General features: G+C 43.3%; 1 protein-coding gene across 1 annotated transcript in view; it reads right to left on the reverse strand.

The window, feature by feature from the left end:
- Positions 1-19,215, reverse strand: part of LAMC1 (laminin subunit gamma 1) — a 63,184-nt gene that overhangs the window by 22,523 nt on the left and 21,446 nt on the right. The gene's annotated exons all lie outside the window — the stretch shown is intronic.

A 19,215-nucleotide genomic window follows, 5' to 3' on the forward strand; every position in this document is an offset into this window, starting at 1 on the left:
ACCTGAAGTCACCAAGGCACTTTTCAGATCAGAGTGCAATGATTTACAAGCTCTCCATCTCCTAGAAGGATGAAAGAAAATCCACGTTCTTGCCCTCTGTTCCCCTCCTAACTGGTCTGTGGCAGTCAGCACATCATCCGCCGTAATGACTCTTCTCCAGTGACTTGAGCATCTACCCCATGCAAGAGGACCACAACACTCTTCAGCCACCTTCATCTGCTATCCATGCTGGCCAAGGGGATGGCCAAGGGTTCCCAGGAGGAGGTATACAGCTGTGTGCCAGCTGTTCTTGCTCCACTTCAGCAAACAGACTGTGTACGATCAGGACACCCTGGAGCATGCAGGGAGCTTACTAAAACAACTTGGAGTTTGTTTGGAATAAAACCTTGGGTGTTTAGTCCCTGCCATGCTCTTTTATGCTCCCACAACTTCCAAGAAAAACAGTGCTCTAAGCAGAACTTGCAGCCACCACTGGTTCTTTCGTTGATCAAAAAAAACCCCACTACTAGAAGAGTTTCAGCTGATTCAGAAAGGGTTTTCTCAGCCTGCAGAAGTCACACAGATTTAACCTTAACTTGTAAAATGAATGAACTGTACCATGTTAAATTTTAACACGAGGCTTTGCACTTGCTGAAGTGTTCACCTCCTTCACAAGTGAGAGCAGACCAGACGGCACCAGGCACCAAGAACAGAGTGCGCTCAAAGGACACACGCACAACCTGACAGCCATGAATTAGGTCACAAACCACAGTTCTGCCCTGCAGGCCCCACTGTGATTAGGCCGGGGGCCAGCCTGCATTAGGCATGTCACACCCAAAGTCTGTCTGGCATGAGGGAGGAACCAAAGCAGCAGGAGAAGCACAGCAAAGGGTCCAGAAATCAACATACCCGAAAAAAATAAAGTAAAAATCAAGATATACAGCACCTGAAAAATTATGTGTCCCAAGAATAGAAAAAGACCAGTCAAGTGTTTAAACCACCCACCAAGTAGTGTTGTCTGTGTGTGACATGCAGGACAGCTGGGGCACTGCACAAATACAAGCCCACCAATACTTCCCACTAAATACCCTTTCCTATTTATATCATGTGTGCAGTTATGGATGACCTAAGCACAAGACTGGAAGCTAGACATTCACAATCGTGGTTCTTGCTCAGTACCAGCTCTCTGTTAGTTTGGGGTTGATTATTTAATGAGATTTTCTTACAGAAGGTGAGTGAGAAGGAAGCACCACCATTAATGCCAAACTGCTTTCTCCCAAAGGATCAACACTCAGCACTAACTTAGCTTATGCATTCCCTCCTCTTGCTACCCAGTACAAGAAATGAATCCTGTTTCCATGTATGTGGGAGTGTTTTTCTCACGAATCGCAATGAAGGCAAGAAGCAGGCATCCTGTGTACAAATCAGACCCTCACAGCTTTCCTTTTCTCTTGCTACATGGGCTCTTCTCAAAGAGAGCTCCTCACTGAAGGCAAAATATGCTTGAGGTAGGAACAACATGCACACACAGGAACTCAAGACAGACACAAGACGATAGGCTGGACACGCACAAATATCTTTTTCAAGTCCATGGTAAACAAACCCAGGACAGACTTCACATCTTTTTCAGATAAAGGCAAGGGGCCCAGGAAGCAAATACTTCCTCCTCCTTCTGCAGGAATACCCCAGTGTGTTGACCTGCAACTCGGCAGCCTATCCCAGAACTTCACCAACATCTTGGATGGAGAGCAACTAAAAACCACAATTACTATCATAGTTTTATCACTAGTAAAAGTGTCATCAGCTTAATGAGAAAGTTTTCTTTGAGCTCACATGGTAAGATAAAGTAAAATCTAAGGCTGAAAGTCAGCCCTGGTGGGATTTCTTTGGGCAACTTTAATGACAAATGAAAATAGGAAAACATCAGGCAAGAGCAGCCATTCCCTGAGTCAAGAGGGGATAAAAAATAAACCAGAGACAACAATGAAGATCACGTCATTAAACTGTGTCAGCTGAATTGTCAGGAATACCCTGCTCTTTTGAATTGGGGTGGTTAGTTTTCTTCTTCTGCATTTCTCTGGTGTGAAGCAAAACCCCTGTGTTTAGGCTTCATCAATATGGTTTTGGGGAGCAAATGCTTCAAAAGAATCCTGGGAATGATGAGGGGGCCAAGCATGTGCTTTCACGCACACACAACTTTCTGCTCTAGATGAAAGGCCGGGTCACAGGCTGCTTGCCCTGGAAAAGAACTACTTTTTTCGCTCTCCACTATAACTGAATTATGATCCCTGTTTCCCAACAAGGTCTCCCACAGCTCCTTGCGAAAGCCCCAGCTCAGCTAAAGGCACAGCACATGCCAACTGCACTCTGGGCAGCATGAGAACATTTTCCATGGGAACCCCCTCTGCTAAACGGCAAGGACCCTTCCCTTTTTCATCTCCAGTTTTACATGGCAGGCCAAGAAAATGCATCCAAACCCCTCCCAACTGAGAAACCCACGTGAAAAAGACATTTATGGCAACTGGCAGCATAACTCCTTGAGCAGTGCAGTTAATGGCATTAAAGAGGAATGCAGTTAATGCACAGAGAGCAGCTGTGTGGTGCCTTGCTGGGTAAATACTGCTGGAACAATGGAGTTTACCCAAGACCAGCTGACACAGTGCGGAAATGTGTTTCCCCACTGTTCACGCTGAACATAAATGCTGTGCTTAGCAACCTGGCAGCTCTTTGAGGTTGCAGAGCCTTTTTCTAGAAAAGATAAGCAGCCCAGGTTGCTTTCATGCCTTGCCAGGCTGAATAAATATATACAGTTATTACACTAAGAAATGGTGACAGCAATAACCAGGTGAAAGGCAGTTTTAAACATTACATTTAGAAGACAAAAAGACATTGTTCTTCTGTTCCTGGAAGCCAGTACTGACTGGATCTCAGTTTGGCTTAGAAGTGCCTCATAGTGTGAGGTGTAAGGTAGCATTTCCCTGTGTGTATTGAGAAGTGGCAGATCTGTTTTGCAGGAGGAACTCCAGATGCTGGAACCAGTGACCATGAGCTCAGCGCTTAACAAGTGCAACCGGTTGTGTTTTAAAGCATCCAGAGCTCAAAATCGTGAGCCACACCTTTTAAAACTGCATCCATCTTTTCCGAAGCATGGAGCTGTTCACCAGCAAGTGACAAGGTGACACAATAACCAGCCCCCTCTGAAAATTCAGGATGATGCAGAAAACCTTTAATACCTTTCTCTACTATAAGCAAGCACACATATAAGCCTTCAAGACAATATTGCAGTTACAGATTCAAAGGACCAAACAAGTCCTGGGTGCCTGGAGAGGCAGCAGAAGTGGCCGTTTGCCGTGGAAAAGAACTACTTTTTTTCTGGCTACTGCCAGAGCCCTTTATTTTTGAAAATGCTCAACATTGTTTGATTCAGGGGATACTGCCCCAAACGACCTGCTCACATTGTTGGACTTGGCCAGCTGTCATCAGCAATTACAGCCCTCCCTCAGCTGGGTCATCACCAAATTCAGTATACCAAGGTCCACCAGGAAATTGTATGCAAATGCCATTTAGATCTTTAGAAACTCCTCCCTTTTCCCTGAAGTTAGGAATTCATTCTACAAACAAAAGGCCTCCTTGTATTCAGGCCCCTCAGAATGGATGGATAATTTACATCAGGAAAACTGTCCCAACAGCTGGCACGATGACTACAAGTATTGAATTGTGAGCAGATGCATGGGTGAGATAAGCCCAGAGGACACTGAGCCTCCTTCATTATCTGTCCACTCAAATCCCCTGCACACAGGAAGAGTCGATGCTACCTCTCCTGCATACAGCCACTGAGTTTTGCTGCCCAGGGAAAAAATAATCCACCTGAGAAGATGCATTGGGCAAAGAAGGAAATCTTTGCAGATTTGTTTTCCACAAAATCCACTGGGCAGTAATGAAATGGTTAAATTTTACTGGTTTTCCTTTGGTTAGCTCCTGTTTCAAGGCAGCTTTTCTCACACAGGTACTTGCTGACAACCTATGTCTTAGTAAAGGTTAAAAAAAATGAAAACAAACCCAGTAACAAATAGAGCCTACTTAGTACTTTTTGACTGGATTTCATTTCCATTTTGCAGTGACAGGGCAGAGAGCAATCAGTTACAACTGATATTTCATTTTGCTTTATAATTCTGACCTGTTTACCCATCATTCCCAGGAAGAGATGCCAGCTTTCCCAAGTTACTAGACCGAAATGCGCCCCATGCCATTCACCCTTACTCCTGCCTCTACTCTGCCCTTCTTGAACCATCAGCTCTCCCAGCACCCAGCACAATGCCAGACCAGCCATGAGCAAAACAGACAGGCTCTGATGCTTCCAGACACACAGATCCCAGAACCTCACACGAGCAGTATGTAGCTTGCAGGGGACAGAAACTTGGATGTCAGCAGACAGAGGCCAGCAAGCTCACAAGATCTTGTTCAAGACCAATTGCTGCACCTTGAGCCAACTGACCACTCCAAGTTCTCATACCGCAGTATTTTGTTCAGCCTCTCAGGCTAGAAAACCCGCCAGAGCCTTCCCTCCTGGATCACAGGGGCAGTAAATGAGAGGGCAATATTTAAGGAGAATGAGTTATCCCATCTAATGGAATGGGATAGGATTTTTCAGCATGCAGATGGGCAACAAGAGCAGGACAGACCTTATAAGGAGGAGAGGAGAGTGAGGAACACCCTGAGTCACTTGTTCTTTAGGAGTAAAGTACTTTAATGAAACAGCCCAACACCTGCAAGACACGTAAGTGCTAAGTTATGTCACTTGCATCACATGTGCATGAAAAAGCCAAACTTCTGACCAAAACTAAGAAACTTCTGTAGTTCTAGAGAAAATATCCTTTAGAACTACACCCTAGCTTTTCTGAGAAAATTTGTAGAGGAGGAGGAAGATATCCAGCACCTGAAAAAAGAAAATGAAGGATTTCCGCTTTCTGAGGAATGCCACTAGGGAAATAACTCCATGCAGAAACACAGACAACAGTTCTCAAATGCCTAGTTGTGGCCTTTATAGGAACACAAACTGGCAATAATAAATCTTAAGTTTATTTTCTTGTCCTCACCTGAAGAGTCTTAAGATTTATGTGCATATATCATGAACAAAAAAGGCCTGAAGGATTTTAACAGTCTTTTCTTAAGCTATGCCCCACCAAACCAAATATTCTGGCATGTGGATCTCTACCACAGACGGGTGCTGGGGTTTTAAAAAAGCCTGACAGAGACACAAACATGGATTGCTTTTTCTGGGAGCCCATTCTAAGATGGGGACACAGGAAGGAAATGTGTTTGGGGCACTGGGGGAATGAGCACAGCCTGGAGCGGGCTGGAAAAAAGGCGAACTCCCACCACCCCATTAGATCATGCATTCTTCCAGTGCTCCCGAACAAAGGCACCATTGACTCCTGCGCGTGGGTGGCTCCGGACAGCAAAAGGCTGCCTAGTAAATTATTGCATGGTAATCCAACATCGGTAAGTCATCGAGGCTGCTTGTTTTAGTCATGTTTCCAAAGAGGGGAGGCTTATTTCCCCCTGCTCTGGGCTGAAGGCAGCCTTGCAAAAAATGCATTTTTTCATTTGATCACTTCTAAGTCAGTGTAAAAGTCAGAAAACCTTACCCATTAATTTGGTACAGCTTGATGCCTTATTTGTACAGCTTTGATGCAAAGATGTTAAGTTCATTTCCCAAAACAGCCAGCTGTGTTTATTCACTGGGGACTGGAAAGATCTCATGTCCAACACAAAAGTCCTAACTGCACAGGAAGCCTCAAAGTCCTTTTTCAGCACAAACGATAAAAGCTCATTTTAAAAAGGCACTTCACACTTAGCAAGCACAGCAGATCACAGATGATCAAGGATGCCATGGGCCATTTTGGGGAGGGCTCCATCTCATTCACGTACCTGGATTCTGGACTGCAAAGCTACCTCCTGCCACCAGTATCAGCACCAAGACAAGCCAGATTGGGGTTACTGTGGGTCGCGATCCTTGTAAAGTTCATTTGCTTGTATCAAGTTTCCAGAAGCTCCTTCATGACCCATACACAATAGGTATGGGTGAAAACAGGTCACTCCCACAAACGAAGGAACACAAGAAAGTGGGAGTTTACCCTCAGAAAACAGGAGTTTTACCCAAGAAGCAAAGAAAAAAGGAAAAAAAATTGATCAGAAAAATTTATGTATGCAGAAAAGACAAAAAAGTTGTCTTTTGCCTTTTATTCTTGGCAGAAGAATGCACAGTTATTACCATCCTTTCATTACTGACAGTCCAATGACAACACCAACAGTGCATGCAGTAGTAACAACCCTTGAAAAGTGACAATTCCCACCCATTCCAAGTCACTGTGGGACCTTGGGGTCCAAGCAAGATTACATTTTCCTAAGAGTTTTTTTCAAGTTGGACATACAAATACCATCCAGTAAAATCTGAAGCAAGCAACCACCACCACAGCTCCATGAAGATCAGAGCTGGTGGCAGCAGCAGGCCAGAGAAGATGCCCCAAAAAGCTTTCCATCAAATTGGACACTTTCCATCCTTGATTCCTGGCAACATGGAAAAGCATCTCTCATGAATGTGTCTTGTGTAAGAACACATCTCCATAGCAATCACAAGAAATCAATGAATCTTACCTACTTTCAAGTCATTCTCATAGTATTCAACTTAAAGAGCAAATCCCACTTCAATAATTTACCCTCAGAGATTTTAATCTGACAGTAGAAGGTGTTGGAGGGAGTATTCCTGATGTTCAGCTCCAACTGTACCTTTTCAGAGGTGGAGATGTGGGGCTGGAAGAATGACTGAGAAGAAAGACTAAAAACTACTTTTAAACTCCAAAAGTTTAAATAGCTGAAGAAAACTGAGGTCACAGCTTCTTTAAATATGGTATTTAGCCAATTGGCAGAAATATGATTTCTTGTAAAAAGAAAATAAATTTATTGGACTGTAGTGCAGTACCTTGCAAGAAATGTAATACCAGGTAATCTGGTGAGAATTGTGAAACCGTTTCTTTAAAGAACAACTAGATCTTATTGACTTTTGAGGGGAAAAACGTCAAATAAAAAGCATTTTGTGAATGTTGTTAGTGCAGGAATTTCAGCAGGTTTTCCTGAGGCCTGTTTTCCTTCTGCATGCCCTCCCAGGAGCCTCACCCTCCAGCAGCTCAATGTCCTCCCCCTGCTCTTTCAACCAGCACACTCAAAGAATGTGTGATGCTTCAGTTTCAGAAGTTCAGCAAACCCAGATGACCAGAGCCAAAGATGTCCTGACCAAAGGCAGCATGAAAATTATTCTGGATGGCGCCCGTATGTGTGGGTGAGATGCCCCCTGCTCCAGGCCCTGAACTCCTGGAGGTGGGCACACCAGCTCCCACTGGAGCGCTGCCACTCCACCCAGTTCAATGGCTTCATCACTTATAATAATCAGCCACTAATTTCTATGAAATAACATTTTGAACCTTTTTCCCCTGTCAAAAGGCAGCACTTTCCCCACTCATTCCTGATCCACATATGCGCACAACCTGCAACAGCTCTAACACCTGGCTTTGCTCCTATCTGAATTAGATATCAAAAACACACAGCTTGTACTGTTGAGCTTAATTAAGAACAAATTAAGTGATATGTCTATATACAACGAGTGCTCTAAGCAGCAGCAAGTTCAGCAGCTCTGGGAATAACACGACCCTCCAGACTGACTCACACACTGCTGGCAGTACAGCCACAGGAAGGCCAGAAATGTTCCCTGCACAGAATGCTGAATTCTCTGGAATTTTGGTATTTTACTCTCCCTCCAGCCTTTCCAACTCCCACTCACCAGCTCCAGACTTTTTTCAGACAGGTCATAATTAACAGCACTGTTGTTTGGGAATAATACTGTTGCTGCGAGCATCCATCACCTGGCCTGATGCAGACTCAACAGCTTTATTTTCTCAAGCATTTAAGTTTTGCCCTCTTCAGTAAACATTTAAGAAAACTAACTCTGAGCACATTTGAATCGTGCTATTTAACTCTGCACGGTTTGCACATCTCCTGTCTCTCCATCCTGCCCTCCTCCCAAGAGACTCCAGCGATGGATTTTAAGCAGAAGTTGACCTGCCATCATGCTAACTTGTAATGCATTTTCAGTCAATTACAGGCTTATGCACAAGCTACCATTATTTATGGAACACAAATTGCAGCAATATCCATAGAGCCCATTTTCAACCACCCACATGCACAATGGTTTTACTTTCTCAGCCTATTAAGCTGGGGAAGAAATTGGGATAAACAGACTCGACAAAACCATTGCTGGAGCAAGGCCATTTTCAAAACAAAGCTTGCTACTGAGTTATGTTTCAAATATGTTTTGGAAAGTCAAAAGCAAAGCTCTTCCAAATTTTTACTGAAGCAGAGAAGAACTGCACTCCAGTTCCCAACTCACACGTAACAGCCAGCATATGCCTTCAACTTTGCCTCTGGAGAACAACCTGTACACACTGCCAGTGCTTGTGGAAGTTGCAAAGGTGTGGTAAACACGCAAGTGTGTGAGTTCATGTTCACCCACATATCCCACCTGGAGACACATGAAGGACAAAGTACTACTAAATGCAGTGACTATTTCTAGGAAAAGAGTTTAGCCAAAAAACACAAGTACTCGAGAAGGTAGCATGGCTTAGCATGAATGGACAGAAGCAATTCTGTTAGATTATTTTGGAACACTATGAATAAAGAAAATAAAATTGGATGCTTCCTGCTGACCCTTCAGAGGTAATGCTAAGTCCAGGCTTCTTGATACTTCCAACTGCAAAATCTGCAGCTCTTGATTTAATGGACAGATTAGAACAGAGCCAGATCTGCTTCACATCAGGCTCCAAAACACCTAAATGTATCCACACGAGACCTCGATCTGGAAAGCTACATGTAGATCAAAATTCATTCCACAGGCTAAAGGCTGCTCATCCAGGAACAGAGAAAACTGTGAAAAAGAAAAAGAATGGGTACACGAACAGTCCTTCCTTACTGTTTTGTATGAGGGGGACTTCCAGACTGAGACATTACTTTTCTGCTTTTTAAATGAAGGATTGAGAAGAAGGTAACAACGGAGTTGCTGAAGTGGGACCAAACACCTCCTGGGATACTGCTGAGACAGTATGATGTCAAATGAGTTTCCTGGAAAAAGTGCTTTCCTACAACAGCCCCAGCTGTTGCATTTAAAAAACCTTCCGTGGGAACTTCTAATTTGCTGAGCTTATGTAGTGGTGTTGAAACTTGGGCCATACAGTGTGATATGAAGCTAAATGTTAGCGCCTGGTTCCCAGTGGCAGGAATGCAATGGAACCCTGGGAATTCCAGATGCGCAATTAATTCACCTTGTTAGCAGCAGAGCAGAGAGGCAGCTGTGCTGCAAAGCCTGAGCAGCCTGGTGGAACCTATGCAAAGAAATGCATTTCATTCCCAGATGGTTCAGAGCCTCCCAACAAATGCCAAGGACCACCGTGCACACAGGAGGACAAACCTCCCATGCCCTAGCCCTGTGTTGAGAGGTACATGCCACAGCTTGTTAGATCACACCACACCCTCCCCAATCCTGCACACATTCTTCAAAGAGAACATCTTGGGATTTCCTTAGGTAACAGCATTGCCCAAAAGAGGGTGATTGCACAGAAAATGAGTTTAACCATCTGCACTGAATGCCAAGTGATGAGATTTTCTTCAGGCACACTACACTGCTGTGAAGCCTAAAGGAATTCTACCAGAGAGAAGATATTTTTCCCAGGAGAAAAACTTAAGAATTTGTTTTCTAATTAGTACTACTAAGGCAGTTACATTCATTTAAAAAATGCTGAATCCTTTTGTAATGAAAAAGCTCTTTTTGAAGTTAGATATCAACTCTCATAACTCTGTTAGTAATGTAAAATACCATGCATTAAAACTTCAAGTAATTTGTTGGCCATCAGTAGAAGCCCACGAAATAGAGGTCGAGAGAATTCTTTTTCCCTCTCCCTTCAGGGTCCTTAGTTTGCATGCTGACACTTTTTGACAGTATTTTTTAGGGTAGGGAAGAAACAGCCACTTAGGCCCATCTGTAAAGCCTCTGCCTCTGGGAAGTCTCAAAGAATACAGTGCTCTCAAGGCTTTGTTTTCACTAAATTCTTAAATTTAGTGACAAGTCAAACCCAAACCAACCTGCTTGTGGTCCCCTTCAATCTACAGACACCCCAAGAAAGCTGAAGAGCATCACGCTCTTCAATCTATTTCTGAGGCTCAGCAACAAGGGTTTGGCCTCTCCAAAACCCCAGACTTCCAAGGCTCCACAATATTGATTCCGTGTCTCTGTTCCCCTATACCTGCCTAGACAGGTACCTCACTCAGGAGTCACAGAAAGCTACCACCACACAACCCCAAATGCTAATCTTCACAGTATCACTTCAAAAAAAGATCTATACAACAGTGCAATAGAAATGGAGCAAAATCCAAAAGATACCAAATGGTACAAATTCTAGAGGCTTGTTTCCTTGATGGTCTGATCAGATAATTATTTTTTAAAGTTCACCACTTCCCAGTAAACTTCTGATATCAAATGAATATCAGTCCTTATCCTTAAAAGAATTAATAGGGCAAAATTTGCACTCATAGGCAAAAAACCCCAAAACCTAATTTTAAACCTTCAACAGCAGCATACATCAGCCACAGTAAGATAGCTGTCTTCTTCTGGCACAATGCATTTCATGATGGGTCTCTACTTCAATGACATAAAATTTAGAGACAAAAAAGGAGATTCAGCAGTTGCAAGAGCCTCTGAAAGGAGAAAATGAGTCAAACCCAGGGTCTGTCCATGTTAAGGCAATGTTGTAAATGCAGTTGACCAGCGGGGGAAGGATCTTGGTTCATCACAAACACATGCAACACTGACACTGCCTTCTACCCTCAAACTTCTCCTTATAGAACTTCACACTAAATTAAAAGTGAAAAGCCTTGCTCTACAATGTTTTCAGTTTGCAAAGAAGAGTTGATAGAGATTAAAAGCTTATGAAGGACTCCATCTTAAATGCAAAGCAGCAGATGGACACAAGCAGAAGAAATACTAATGATTGCCAATATCCAAGTGGGTAAAGTGAGACATTTGCAGCCAATCACCCAAAATAACATTCAATTTCTGGTTTTGCTAAAACACGAGGGGTGGGCGAGAAGGAGCCCTAGAAGCAGAGGAATTAACAACATAGGGTATCCTACATACCAGCTTCTGGGTTGAGTTTTATGAGGGAAGCCTTTATGGATACTGGATATCTACATGGATATCTTCAGAGTCACATCTGACTGCAGAAGTCAAAGGCTGTGAGAGATGCATGTTTGAATCCCAGTTCCCTCTTAGGCTGATTTTCTTCCCTAACACTAAAAAGAACTGTCATTATTGTGGAGAGCTTCTTCATTCTACCCATTCAAGCAGAAGAGCAAAGGGTTCAGAAGCTATGTAAGACATGACAGGGCACAGACCAAACTCTAGGTAAGTGTTACTTCCATAGGGCAATGCATTCCAGCAAGAGGAACAACTGCCTCCTGTTTGCAGAGAGTCAGCTAACAGCCATGCTTGCCTGAGTCACTGCAAATAACTCCATATGCCTCTCAGGGGCACTGTCATGAAAAAAGCTTTAACATAAAAAGTTATGCAGCAATTTCAGATAAAACAGCCTCCCTCTGGATGAGTAAATGGATAGTGATAACTTTCTTGGATGTCTCACTCCTCTGAAGAATTGGAGAGCAGTTTTAGTTTCCAAAAAAGAGCACTTCAAGTAGTTCAAATGCGTGGACAAGTTGCATGCTCAGATTTCCTTCCACCAAGGTGTGATGACCCTATATTTGCTGTAGATGATTTGTATTACTACCAAAAAAAGTAGTCTTTTACCTCAACGAGCCTTTTTATGAAATAAATATTCTATTTTCTTTTACAAGTCAGGAAAAAAAGTAATTTTTAAGCTCATTCAACAATTCCACTACCAGCACGTAGTACCACCCTGATACTTGCTGGATTTTCTTAATACACAAAAAAAGGCTCAAGTACAGTCTAGTTTAATTTCAGGTCTCCCTATACAAGCCAATGCAAAGAAAAGCATTGCTATTAAAAAAAAAAAAAAAAAGAAATCCATGGGCCCATGATTAGATCTAGATTTCACACAGATGACAAGAAGAAAGTCTTAAATCAATACCAGCAATGATCTAATAGCTTTCAGATCACATTGGGGTACTTTTACAAGAAGTTATCTGAACTTTTATCTCAATTACCTTTTGCCAGTCTAAGGCTAGCAGTAAGAAGTTAATTTTCAGTCCATTAAAACCCAGCAATTTACATTTCTTTTAGCAAGTGTATAAAGAAATCCAGATCTGCGCTGCTGATTTCTGAAGGACAGTGATGATGGTGGAGATGAGGGATAAGAAGTTGGCAGTGTTGACAATTTAGCAGGGAGCATTTTCCTGGAATAGCTGATTTTGCTGAGGAAAAGGGAACAGCTTTCCCTATACTCACAGTGCAGTATCACTGTGGTAAAATACTGCTAGACTAAGCAGAGTTTACTCTGAATAACATGTAGGAAGAGACCTTCAGGGAGTTTCAGGATGCATTCATGCTTAGCCTCCTACCTCTCACTTCAGCTCCAAGAGTGGAATTTCCTTCCTCTTCTCAATCATCTTTTACCTAGACCCCTAAGTACTGAAGGTAAGTAATATGACCGGGGGAAAAAAAGAATCAAAAAAAACCCCCAAATAATATGAAAGTCAGAGAGAATGCAGCTAAAAATTTGTACACAAAGTATTTTTCATCCATGTCAAGGTCACTGATACTGAAGCAAGTCACTATGCTGATCACACACTGCTTCGTTTCCTCAGGTATTACTGAGCTGGTCACCTAACTAGGTCTGGTTACCTTTTATGTTTATTTATGTTGCAGAAAGACAGGGCGGTTGGACAGATTGGCTTTTTAAGGACATTCCAATCTCCCAGGAACATTAAGTACACAAATTATTCACTGCTTCGTTAACCAAGAGACTAGATAGTAATAGCTTGCAAATTTAAACCACATTGCCCAACACGAGCATATCCTCTGCCACACTTGCTGGTTGAAGAGTAATCTATGTTCCCCCATCTCAGTCTCCCACAGCTCCTGAGAAAACACAGCCAGGCTGTTCCCAGTTTCAGTGACATACCAATAAGCTTTGGAAATAAGATGAACTTCAACAGGTAAATCTGTGAGCATGAAGATGCAGAAGAAAATTATTGTGCTGTCTAGCAGCAGTCATATATATTACAGTGCAATTCAGAAAATAATTGGGTTTTTGTAATCAGCTCTTCTCAAGATTCAACCCCTTCCTTCCAAAACATACCGAGCTTTCAAGGTCCCTCTGACACAGACAGTTTTACAACTGAAAAAGGTGGATTTGCTAAGCAAAGTTTTCCTAATCATTTCTATCTCTATAGCAAACCAACACAGAGCTGTGCCAAGTCTCTGTGTATAGTATAGTTTCCACATAGTGTTTAAATGAGCATTAAACGAAACTAAAAAAAAGAATCAGTGAGTCCTGGTTATGAGCTCTCTGAGCTTGTTCTCCAGGCCCGGGTGGATGCTGAGTGTCAGCACAGAGAAAACTCAAAGCTCCCCCTTTTCCCACACTGCTACTAAATCCTTTTATAAGCAACTAATTCTCCCGGTTCCCACTTCCGAGTCTAACAATGAAGTGCTCCAACAGCTCTTTGGATAATCTCTCAAGCCTAATACCCACCACTAGCCACAGATCTTAAAAATGTACTCAACCAGAACATCATTCAGGAGGGGAAAAAGAAGTACCTTCAAACCTATGCAAAAGGCAATTTTAAAACAGTGAAAGCTTGATAAGGAACTTGCAGGCAAAGAGCTGGTTTAATCATTAGTCTGCTCAGACAAATCACCACCACTCCTCAAGACAGTCACCATTCTCCCAAAGGGAAAGTATTAAAAAATTAAGAAGAAATGAATACAATTCAGGTTTGCAGTGTGGTTCAAAGGCAGAAGCTTAATGTCCTGCATCCAGCTGAGTGTGCAAGCCCAAGAAGGGCTGTGGTCCATGACCAGGGCTGCCAAATCCGCTCAGACACACCACATCTGGTCCCTTTTGATCACTCACAGTCTGGACAGCCCAATCCAGCACAAACTGTACTAACATTTTTTGTTTTCCTCCTGTTTACCCCTTAAACTTGCAGCTGCAGTGGGAAGTCTCTCCTCCTCCTCACAGCAGCCCCACTGGGCCACAAGTTGCAGAACAGCACGTAGAGTAAATCCGCTCCCATGTGTCAGCTCCAAATCCACAGCTCACCCCACCCCACTAAGCACAAGATCCAGAGCTCCCCAGCCAAGGGTCCAGAACCCATCCTTACAGCAGGACCACATTACACAGGGCAACTGCTAAGTGCCATGAGCAACAGATAAATCACTTGTGCTTCAAATTTGAGGATTAAATGAAAGGGGTGTCACCATAAAGGACATGCCCCATCCCTCTTCTGCACATGAGAAGCACTTGCTTCTTCCCTTTTCCTCTTGCTTCAGCTTGCAGGCCTTTACCAAACAGCCGGGGAGCTGAAGCCAATTCTGGCTACAGATCAGGGACAGGAAATCAGCCAGTGCTGTAGTCAGTGTGCTCCAGTGTGCTTGCACATTCCCCACGAGGAGTGGCAGGACAGCCAAGAGAAATTTCTGTCCTTGATCTCATGGCCATCTCCTTTGAGGAGAAGTGTTTGTAGGGGGTAGTGGTATTCACTTTTTTACTCCCAGAACATCAACAGAAGACTTTGTATCCATTCAAGCACCTTCTGTTTAACATTAGGGCATTATCCAGCAAATCAGAGCGTCATGCTGCTATCAGTTGGAGCTCTTCAGTGTTTTAAGATGTTTTGCTCCTTTCAGTAAGTTACCATTCACTCCATCCCAATTTCAGAAGAAGGTAGGAAGGAGTTTTGAGACTGTATAGGCACATACTCTCTCAAAAAAGATCAGTCCTAAGAGCTTAACTGATATTCCACATAAAGTCAGCAGAGTTTAAATGATCTACAGCAGTGGTCCATGGGGAAAAAGGTATTCTGCACCAGGTACTCTGCCAAATGCTACTAGAGCCCAGTAACCTCAGCAGCAAGACTCCAGTGACATTCAGCCTCACTGTGGTATTCCCAAAAACATCCAAGGTGCCCCTTCCTACATAAACTTTTCCATCTCAGGCCTTCCCATCTCTCTAATTTTCCCCCGCTTTTTTCAACTTCAAGTTTAATCCATGCTGTCAACCCCTCACTTCCCCAAATACCTTCTTAAACTCAATCACCAAATCCAAACAGCAGTGAGCTCTTGAGAGTTATGCCAAATAGTGCATGGCTGAGTGTTTCTCCCAGAGTTAATTCGGATCTCATCAATGGAAGTGAATAACTCCAATGTTTCCCTCCCAGCACGCCACACAAAACACACCCATGGGGTATTTTTATCTGCTGAGGTGCTACTGAACAATCCAATCTTGCTGCAGCCTTTTGTGTTCCTCAGAAACCACATAATCAACTTCATTAGCAGCAACTTCAGTAACTACATTATCGGAAAATATTACCTCTTGACTTTCTAAAGAGATTAAAAACCACAGATGCCAGCAGAGGTTCTTGAGAAACCTATTTCTAACCTCTAATGAAAAAGTGACGGCACCGGTTTTTCCCTCCTCATCACAAGCAAAACCTGGAGTGTAAAAGCTTTCCAAGCCTACCCCATGCTCTAGCAAGTGATCTCCTAATTTTTTTTTTAATCCAGAACACACCTTAAACAACTTCTTAGTTTATTAATTTCACTGAAAAGGGGCAAGTTAAGTTTAGAAGCATCACTGCCCTGATCTGCCCTATACCATATTCCCAGCCCAACTTGGCTGATCACCAAAATACCCTCCTGGCTGCAGCTAAGATTAGGAAGGAGCTGGGCTTTCTTTTCTTTCATTTTAAAAATCCTTAAGATCACTGCAACAACAGCTTTGAGGCGATACTACTGCTGTCCCAGGATGGATAACTGCACCCAAACCCTGTTAAACTCATTAGGACAGTGAGTGCCCTCCCTAGGTAACAGTGGCATCTGGCAGAATTTACCACCTGAGGCTCAGCAACAAAGAGCAGAAAACAGCTTTTGCATCACTTGCTCTACACCAAGTCAAGCCTCCAACTAGATGGTCATCAAAGTGACTAAGCATCTGCCCAGTGGGGGTCCTCCCAACACCTGCAGTGTTGAGTGACACAAACCCATTTAACTGATGACATCCACTCTTCAGGAGCTCAACATCACCAGCTATAATCAAAACATCAGCAAAAACAAGGATGGTGACCTGGAAAGGGAGACTAGCACATGTTGATCTGTCCCAAGGATGCTAAGAAGGCAGATGAAACTATGACCAAGGTTCATTCCCAGTCCATCACAACAGACCATTTTTGTTCCAAGCTTCAAAAGGACAGATGGGCTTTAAGCCTCCCAGCCCAGCTGAAACAGCTGAGGTGACCCTGCCCTGGGTGGCAAGGGCTGCCATACCAAACCAGCTTAGAGGGCTGCTTTAGAGGAGGTGGACTTGAACAAAGATAAGCCTAAGCTCCTTCTCCCACTCCTCCTCCTCCTCTGCCTGGAGGTTGGGAGCAAAGTTTTGTAAAACACTGCTCCTAGACATGCAAACCAGAGCAGATCAAGCAGATGTTTATATGTATTTACACATTATGTTTACAAAAGTCTCTGGAATTAATAACGTAAGTCATTTCACATGTCCGCAGGGGGTGGGGGCAGAGGAGGAAACACTGTAAATTCAGAAATGAGCACCATCTGTTCTTTTGGGCTGCTTGGCTCTCCCTTCCAGCTTGGGTGAGCTCTTTGAACCAGGCTCTAGTGATGTGGAGTGGAGAGGTGCCTTCTGCATCACCCTCACCCTTCATACACACACACAAAGTATCAGCTTGTTCAGCCAACACTCAATACACATCTCCTACTTTTCTTGAGCTGTTACTTCTACTGCAGTTTCTGCTTTCCAACACAGTAGAAAAACTCAAATTCTCAAATTCAGAGATAAGCTTGCTACTAACAGTAGTAGAAATCAGCCCAGGGAGATGTGATGTGGAGAGGGCTTCTAAACTGCCTGAAGGGGAAATCTCATTCCAGGTTTTTTTTACCCACCTCTTTTTACTTTCAAACATCTTAAAACTTCCAAGCTCTAAAGACTCAGAATAAAGGCTTTTTAGGCACCTCAGAACAGCTCAGGGTCTTTCCGAGCTCCAGTAACACGATGCAATAGCTGCTCCATCACACTCACCTACAAGAAGGGTCAACTCCATCTACTCTTTCTTAACACTCAGTTGTGCAACACTCACATGCATGCTAGTCTCTGCCACATCAGAAGCAGTCCCTTGCTCCAGGGCTCAAATACCACTGTTGTCTTTCAGATGTTTCAGATATTTAATAACTCTTTCAGGAGAACAGGACAATTCATACCTTTCATTCACTGCTACAGTTACTGCAACTGAGGTTCAGGTTCAGGGAACACCTAAAGAAAAGAACACTTCTCATTTCTTAATGTGAAGTTGGAAACTCATCACTTTGGTGTTTGCTCCTTGAAAGAATGCACAAAGCTCTGCAGAAAATATAAATTGACAACAAAATCTTCAAGTAGGGAAACATCAGGTCCAGAGACCTTCAAAGCAAGCACATCCCACCAAGGGGACCAGCAGGGGCAACAAACCATCCCTCAACCCTGCCTAGCACATGCTTTGTGCAACCACTGAATGAGATGTTCCCAAGCAGTCAGTTACAGAAATAAGTGACCCAGCAGAGAGGTCACCAATTCAACTTCTCCTTCTTCTTTCCAGTCACTTAAGTGTTTTTTCTTAAGGCAGTATCTCTGTGTTACATGGATGTAAGCACCCAAACCAACCTAATCTGAAAAGTCGCCTTATAATTGATGCTTAACAAGCAGGGGTTCAGCAGTCTGCTTTTGTGACTGCTACCGGGAAAATCATGATTGTCGTGAACAAGAAATTGTACAAATCCAAAGAGGCACAACTACACAGGGAGATGCCCTTGACATCAACACCAATTTGAGTTACTGTATCACTGCATGAACAAACATCAGGAAGAGGACTTGAAAGTTTTCAGAATGAGATTGGACAAATCCCTGGGTAACCTGGCCTGAATTCAACATTGGTTCTCCTACCCCTGACCAAAAGGACACCCACCCCTGGGAGAGGATCCAGCCCAAGTAACATAGCCAGAGCACATTACAGCTGCAGGCCCACGTGCTTCACTGCCATAGCCCTCCACGCAGAGGACAAACATTTGGGTATACACAAGGATCCAAAAGGCCTTATCAGCACAGAGAGAGGTTTCCTCATTAGGGCTGTTGTCCTTCAGAGAATAGATTGCTCAGGTCTGATTTTTACACAAATTATGCAAAACGAACAGAACTGCTGCTGAACACTGCAGATGGAAACAGATTCTGCATCCTCTCTGCTGGCTCCACAACCCTCAGCTCACCTCTGCTCCGCAAACCCAAACCTGCCCCTGCAGGAAGTCTGCATGCAGCAGATGCAAAGGCAGTGCCAGCTACGTTGGGTCTTGCAGCGAGTACACAGGCAGTGTCTGTGGTACATGGTCCTTCCTGCAAACTGCATCAAGCTTTCCACAGGTAAGTCACTAAGAAATCAGAAACCCTTTTAAAGAAACCATGAAAGCTGTAGAGAAGAAAAAAAAATAACCAGAAGTGTTATATGTGCAGGAAAGTTGAATTTTCTAAAATAAGTATATTTTCAAAAGTTTTTGAAGTATTAAAAGATCAAAATTATTTTCCTCCACCTGCACAAAAGAGGAGCAGAAAAGCACCCTCCTCTGTACCAGTACTACAGGACAGGCAACACACAGGACCCTAATTCTGCCTGAAGTAGTTCAGTGAATCCACAACCAAGGACATGTTTGGTGACAAGAGAAGATACGTACTTACCAGCCATACATGACACTGTACCCCACTAGCAATGGCATGGGAATTCAGCATTGAGTATATTTAAAGGCTTTCTAAATAGAGCCAAGGGGAAGACACTTCTGTTTCATAGCAACCTCCAAGGTTTTGAAGTTTGTTTCTGTTCTTTTCCTGGGACAGAAACAGAATGTCCCTGACATTTTTCAGGAACGAAACTGTAATGAGTTATCACAGTTGTAGATCAGCACCT

The sequence above is a fragment of the Corvus hawaiiensis genome, chromosome 9 (genome assembly GCF_020740725.1).
Source record: "Corvus hawaiiensis isolate bCorHaw1 chromosome 9, bCorHaw1.pri.cur, whole genome shotgun sequence".
NCBI classification, from domain to species: domain Eukaryota; kingdom Metazoa; phylum Chordata; class Aves; order Passeriformes; family Corvidae; genus Corvus; species Corvus hawaiiensis.